Source organism: Oxyura jamaicensis, chromosome 28 (assembly GCF_011077185.1).
Source record: "Oxyura jamaicensis isolate SHBP4307 breed ruddy duck chromosome 28, BPBGC_Ojam_1.0, whole genome shotgun sequence".
In the NCBI taxonomy this organism is placed as follows: domain Eukaryota; kingdom Metazoa; phylum Chordata; class Aves; order Anseriformes; family Anatidae; genus Oxyura; species Oxyura jamaicensis.
This window is the reverse complement of record NC_048920.1, coordinates 999,478-1,005,278: the sequence shown is the minus strand read 5'-3', so window position 1 is coordinate 1,005,278 and position 5,801 is coordinate 999,478.

Below are 5,801 nucleotides of genomic sequence, written 5' to 3'. Positions count from 1 at the left end.
ATGGGTTTGGGGGGGGGAGGGTGAGGGGGTGCCTGGGGGGGGCTGTGGGGCCATGCATGGTTGGACCATGGTCCCGTCCCCATTGCTCCAGGCCACCAGGGTGGGGGACACCGAGCTGCCTTGGGGGGCATGGAGGGGTTTGGGGGTCCTGGGACCCCCCCCACCCCTCAGCTCTGGGAATGGGGATCCTGGGCTGCTTCAGTTCAGATGGCGCGAGCCGTGTCCCCAGCACCGTGTCCCCCAGTGTCCCCACGGTGGCGGGGTCAGGCCCACACACCTTCCCCACCAGCCCAGCACCCAGTGCCGGCGGCGCTGGGAGCCGGCCAGGGCCAGCGCGACGCCAGCAGCGCTCGCACCAGGCGCTAATTACAGCCCCGGTGATCCCCCGGAACTGCGCAGCACCGGGGCCGCATCCAGCAGGGTGCTGGCTGCGTCCCTGAGCACTGGGGAGCGGGGTGCTGCCCCCCCCCGATTGCTGCAGGGGGTGGGGGTGTGTGTGGGGGGGCTGCTGGGTCCGGGTGTGCAGGATGGGTGCCACGCACATGGGGGTGCACGGGGTGCACGCTGCTGCACCTCGGGGCTGCGCCTGCAGCCGTCTGCCCAGGGCTGCAGCGTGCACGGTGCGGGGCGGCACGACGCCTCTCCTGTCCCCATCCCTGGTGGCACCGTGGCTGCTGCGTCCCCTGCTTCATGGTGGCGGGGAGCGGTGTCCTGTCCCCATGTCCCAGGTTGGGGACAGCGCGTGGCCGGTACTTTTCCAGCGGCGACGAGCCCAGGGGCTGCGGCTCTTTCCATCGCAGCGCGCGCCCCGGGGAGTTTCCACGGGAAAGGGCCGACCCCGGGCCCCCCGGCGGGGCTGGGGATGGTGCCAAAGATGGGGCTGGATCCGTCCCTCGGCCTGGGAACGCCGGCGAGAGGTTCCTGGAAGAGGAGGGGAAGCATTTGTGCATGCGTGTGCGTGCGCATGTGCTGGGGGCACACTCACCAGGGGTGTGGGGGGGCTCGGGGGGCTGTGCACACCCATGCACGGTGGGGTGAAATTGGGGGGGGGGGGTTGTAAGGGTCTTTGCAATGCGTTGTGCATGCACAGGGCCATGGCCACGGGGGTGTTTCGGTGCTGGGGAGAGGGGCACAGCATGTGCAAAATGGGCGGGGGGCCGGGCCCCTTCCTGGCTCTGGGTAAGGGCGGCTGCGGCCAGACAGGGCTGGGCCTGACCCTGCTCCGTCTGAGCCCGGCGCGCGCGGAGGCCTGGGCTGGGCTGGGCTGATTTATGAGTCTGGGCTGGGCGGCCGCTGGCTGCAGGCACTGGGCTGGCTCCGTCCCCAGGCCCTGTCCCCGGCCGCCCCTGCACACCCCGGGCCCCCCGGCCCCGCTCGGTGCTGTGAACGCCGCAGGGTGACGCACTGGGGACCTCCAGGGACATCCCTGCGGTGGCGTCTCCAAGATGTGGCCGCGGGGACATCTTCCCCCAGCACCTCGCCCCCTCCCTGGCCGCAAACCAGGGCTGCAGATGGGGAAACTGAGGCCCGGAGCCAGGGCAGTGCCGGCAGCCCCCAGCGCGGGGGCCGGATGCTGGCGCAGGAAGCCTCCCCGTGGCGTCACGGCCGCTGTTCCGCTGCGTCGCGGGCTCCCCGCCGGCACGGAGCCCCCCCTGCGTCACGCTGGGGATGGGGACGGCGTGGGATCCCCCCCCAGCGGGGACACGCGGGGGCTCCCCATGGAACAGTGGCAGCCGGCTGTCCCCAAGCCACCCCCTTGTCCCTGCGGCAGGAGAGGGCTCTGCCCCCGTGGTGCCAGCAGCTTCCTTGGCCCCGCCGCCGAGGGCAGATAATTATAGCTGCAGGGGAGCTAAATATAGCCCCGGCGCGCTATTTTTAGCCCTGCTCCCAGCTCGGTGCCACCAGCGGCTCCCGGCCGGTGCCGGATCCTGCACCCGCAGCAGGAGGGTCCGGGGGCCTTTCATGCGCTGCCAGGTGCAGCCCGGGTTTGCTTTGAGGTTTCCGGCGCTTCGCCTCTGCTTTTTAAGGGAATTTGGGGGAGTTTGAGCATATGGAGGGGGAGCGGGGTGAAGGCTGCAGCTCCACAGCCACGGGGTGCAGACACGGGGACCCCGCTCCGGGAGGGGACAAGAGGAGCTGTCACCGCTGGGACTTTGTCACCGGTGGCTCTGGCGAGGCCAGGTCTCCCCAGGCTGCTGTGGGGTGAGGACATGCAGCAAAATCACGTCCCCTCCACACCCTTGAGGCTCTCCAGGCCCTTTGGGGCGCCTTCACCCTCACCGCACCCCCCTGCAAGCGGTGCCAAGAGCCCCGAAACCCCCGGTGTGCCGCAGCTGAGCCCGAGCTGCGCTCGCGGTGCTGCCTGGCCCCTGCCGCCCTCCGCCCGGCGCTGGGGTCAGACGCTGAAGCATCCCAACTATTCCAGGCACGCGGAGGAAGCGTGGCTCCAGTCTGCCCGCACGCTGCACGCATTCCTGCCTGGCCCGGGCGGGCAGGAGCTGCTCCAAGCCTTTCCCCAAAGCGCCCGGGAGGCCGTTCGTTGCCTTCCAGGAAAGGCAGCGCCGGCCCCGGACCCCAGGCCGGGTGCTCGGAGAGCGGCGGCAGGCGGGAGGTGCCGGGAAGCAGGCGGAGGTCGCTTCCTTTTCACTGAAAAGGGAAGAGCCGCTGCTCTCGGTTTCGCTCAGCGGGACGCGGGCGGTGCTGAGCCCTGCCGAGCCCCAGCCCCGTGCCAGCGTGGCCCTGAGTGGCCGCTGGCATCCCCCGGGCTGCAGAACGGGGGGAGGAGGAATCAGGGTCTTTGCTCCCCAAAACCGAACGCCCAACTGGGAAGGGACCCCCTCGCCTGTCCCCACGGGATCGGCTGGGGGCGAGGCGCGATTCGGGGATCTGCTCCTGGAGGCCGGGTGGTTGCAGAGGGAGAGCGGGGAGGCCCCGCACGGCCCCGCCAGCGATGGTCCCATCCTGCCCGGTGCGGGGTCAGGATGGCCAAGCAGTGCCCGGCGACCTCACGCAGGGGGGACGCGGAGGAAGCGCCCAAAGGGGTGCAAAGCTCTTCGTGGAAGGCAGCTCCAGAGAAAGCGGCAGGAAGGAAGGGTCAGTCATTACCCAACACCAACGACATCCCCGTGAGCTCGGCTCTTCCCGGAACACCGCCGAGCCCCGGGACCGGGCTGCTCGGTGGCACCCACACCACGCGCCCCCGGCGCCGCCGCACGACAGGCTGGGCAGGAGGTCTGGCAAAATGAAAAGTGAGCCTTTTTATTGTGTTATCAATTCACTTCTTAACAACAATTCCACGAAATATTAAACACTGTGCAAGAAATTGGTCTATGGCACACCAGAAATAAAAATCAGAGATCCAAAAATGCAGACGTTATGAGGAGCCTACGTTACATACACCGATTACTTCCTAAGTACAGTCTTTACAAACCTTGATTTGCGTTTGGCAACAATATCAGAATTTGGCAAATAATAATAAGAATAATAGACCAGAGAGAAAAATTAAAGAGCGCGAAGTATCAGACGCGTGGCTTCTTCTCGATGAAGTAAATGCGTTATTCTCACTTTTTGTTAAATAAAGGAGACTTTTTAAGTACTCGGAGGAAGAGGGCTCTGCTGGGGGCACCAAAGGTGCCAATTTCGGGGGACGGCAGCGCCGTGGGGCCAGCCCCGAGCTCTGCGATCTGTGGCCGGGCTGCTCGGCTCCAAACCGTGCTGGCAGCACCGGCACCGGCAGCACCGTTACCTCCACCGAGCCGCCTGGCAGCCGCGGGGCCACACGGGCACCGTGCGGGGCTCGGGGCTGCGCCCCCGGGAAGGTCCCCAAGACAGGGAGGGGAGGGCAAGGAAAACGGGACCGGTTTAAAAAACTTAAATAGAAGCTCCGTTTCCTCTCTCCCTTTTATTCTCCGGTCCCTCTCCTTTCTATTTTTGGCAGCAGCTTCACCACAAGCTAAAAAGAAACTTCGGGCAGATTTGGGCATGTGTTTACATCCAAAAAAAGGCCTTTGTGGAGCTGGCACTGGCTGCCCGACGCCTGAGCAGCAGCACAAAAGAGGCACCAACCACCTCCTCGCCCCCCCTTAGCATTCTGGAGCACTTAAAAAGTCCTGAAAAGTGTCTTTTTTTTTTTTTCTTTTTAACTTTTTTTCTTTTTTTTGGCAAATGCACTAACAAAGTACAAGCAACTACCGTAATTTGCACTTATATTTATGCTATACAAAAACATCTACAGTATGATCACCGATTTACTCAGACGAGGAAAAAACATTAAAAAAAAAAAAAAAGGAAAAAAAAAAAAAGGAAAAAAAAAAAGTTGAGGATTTTCCCCCCTCGCGAGCCTCCGACTGCAGCCGCCAGCGAGGCCGGGCCCCCGCAGCCTCCATCCCTCCGCGCACGGCACCGCGGGGAGCCGGCCGGGCACCCCCGTCCCCGCTGTCCCCCCGGAGGGCCAGGAGGTGGCTGTGGGCTGGGTGCAGGCGGCCCCCCCAGCTCCGAGGCCATTTCCCGTCCCCAGCCGTGCACCAGACCCGAGCCCCCCGCCTGCCCCCCCGGCACAGCAGCGGCAGGATTCGGCCAGGACCGCGGCTCCGCACGGGGCCACGCGTGCCCAGCGGGGCTGCGACACCGGGGGGATGCTCCCCAACCCCGACCCGCTGCCCGGACCCGCCGGCAGAGCACCCGCAGCCGGTCCGGGTGGCTCGGGGTGGGTGCGGAGGGGCTCCGGTGCAGGGCTCGCTCCCGCCGGGTGTCGGGGTGCGGGGAGCACCCCGGGGCCAGGCCGGGCACGGGTCCGTGGCGGAGCAGCCGTGCCCGACGCCTGCGCTCCCCTCGGCCGCTCGCGCGGTGCCGCACGGAGGCAGGACAGGACGCGGGGCCGTCTCGCAGCTCGGGCGCTGGCCTGGCCCACCGGCTATAGCACCATGCTCTGGTCTCTAACATAGAGGAAGAATCAGCGATCTGGAGTAGAAAAATAAGGCTGGAACTGTACTAGATTAAGGACAGAGGAAATTCCCTCCTCGAGAAGAGAAAGCCCTGCTGCGGCAAAACCCTCAGGCCAGTGCTCGCTTCCCGCTACAGATGCGGCACTCGGGAGCTTGAAGTGATGCTGGATGAGAGATTGAAATTAAAAAAGGCTTTGCCCGTGGCCGTGCCGGGGAGCCGCCCTCGGGGTCACCTCGCTGCTGGTGGCCGGTGCCCGGCGCGGCGCTGCGGGTGGGACGCAGCACGGGCACGGCGCCGGGCAGGGCCGGGACGCGCTCAGCCGGAGGGAAAGGAATGAAATTCCCCCGGGGGCAGCTCCGGCACCGCTCACGGTGGGACGGGGAGCCCGCGACGCGGGGAAGACGGGAGGATTGGGGTTCTCAATTCAGCACAAAGCCCCAGGGAAGCGGCTGCAAGACGAAGGCGGGAGGCGCTGCGGTTGGGGTTAGTGTTAAAAACGCGTTTTGTCCCTTTTTTTTTTTTTTTTTAACCCCGGCTTTGTTTAAAAAGGCGAGTGACCACGCGCTTAAAAAAAAGCGAGGGCGACGCCGGGAACCAAGAAGTGTGAATGGGGCACCTCCGCCACCGCAGCCTCCTGGGCCCCCCCCGGGGTCGTCAGCCCCGCTGCGCTCCCCCTGCCTTCACCTCGCCCGCCTGCAGCCCCCGGTGCTGTTGCCTGTCCTCCTCCCTCCCGGCGAGCCGCAGCAGAGCAGACACCGAGGGGCCCCTTCCTCTCCCCACTCGTGGCCTTTCCGTCCCAGCGGGCGGTCGTGGCGTCCCAAACCAAAGCCAAAAAAGCCCTGGGGGTGCGGGGAAGC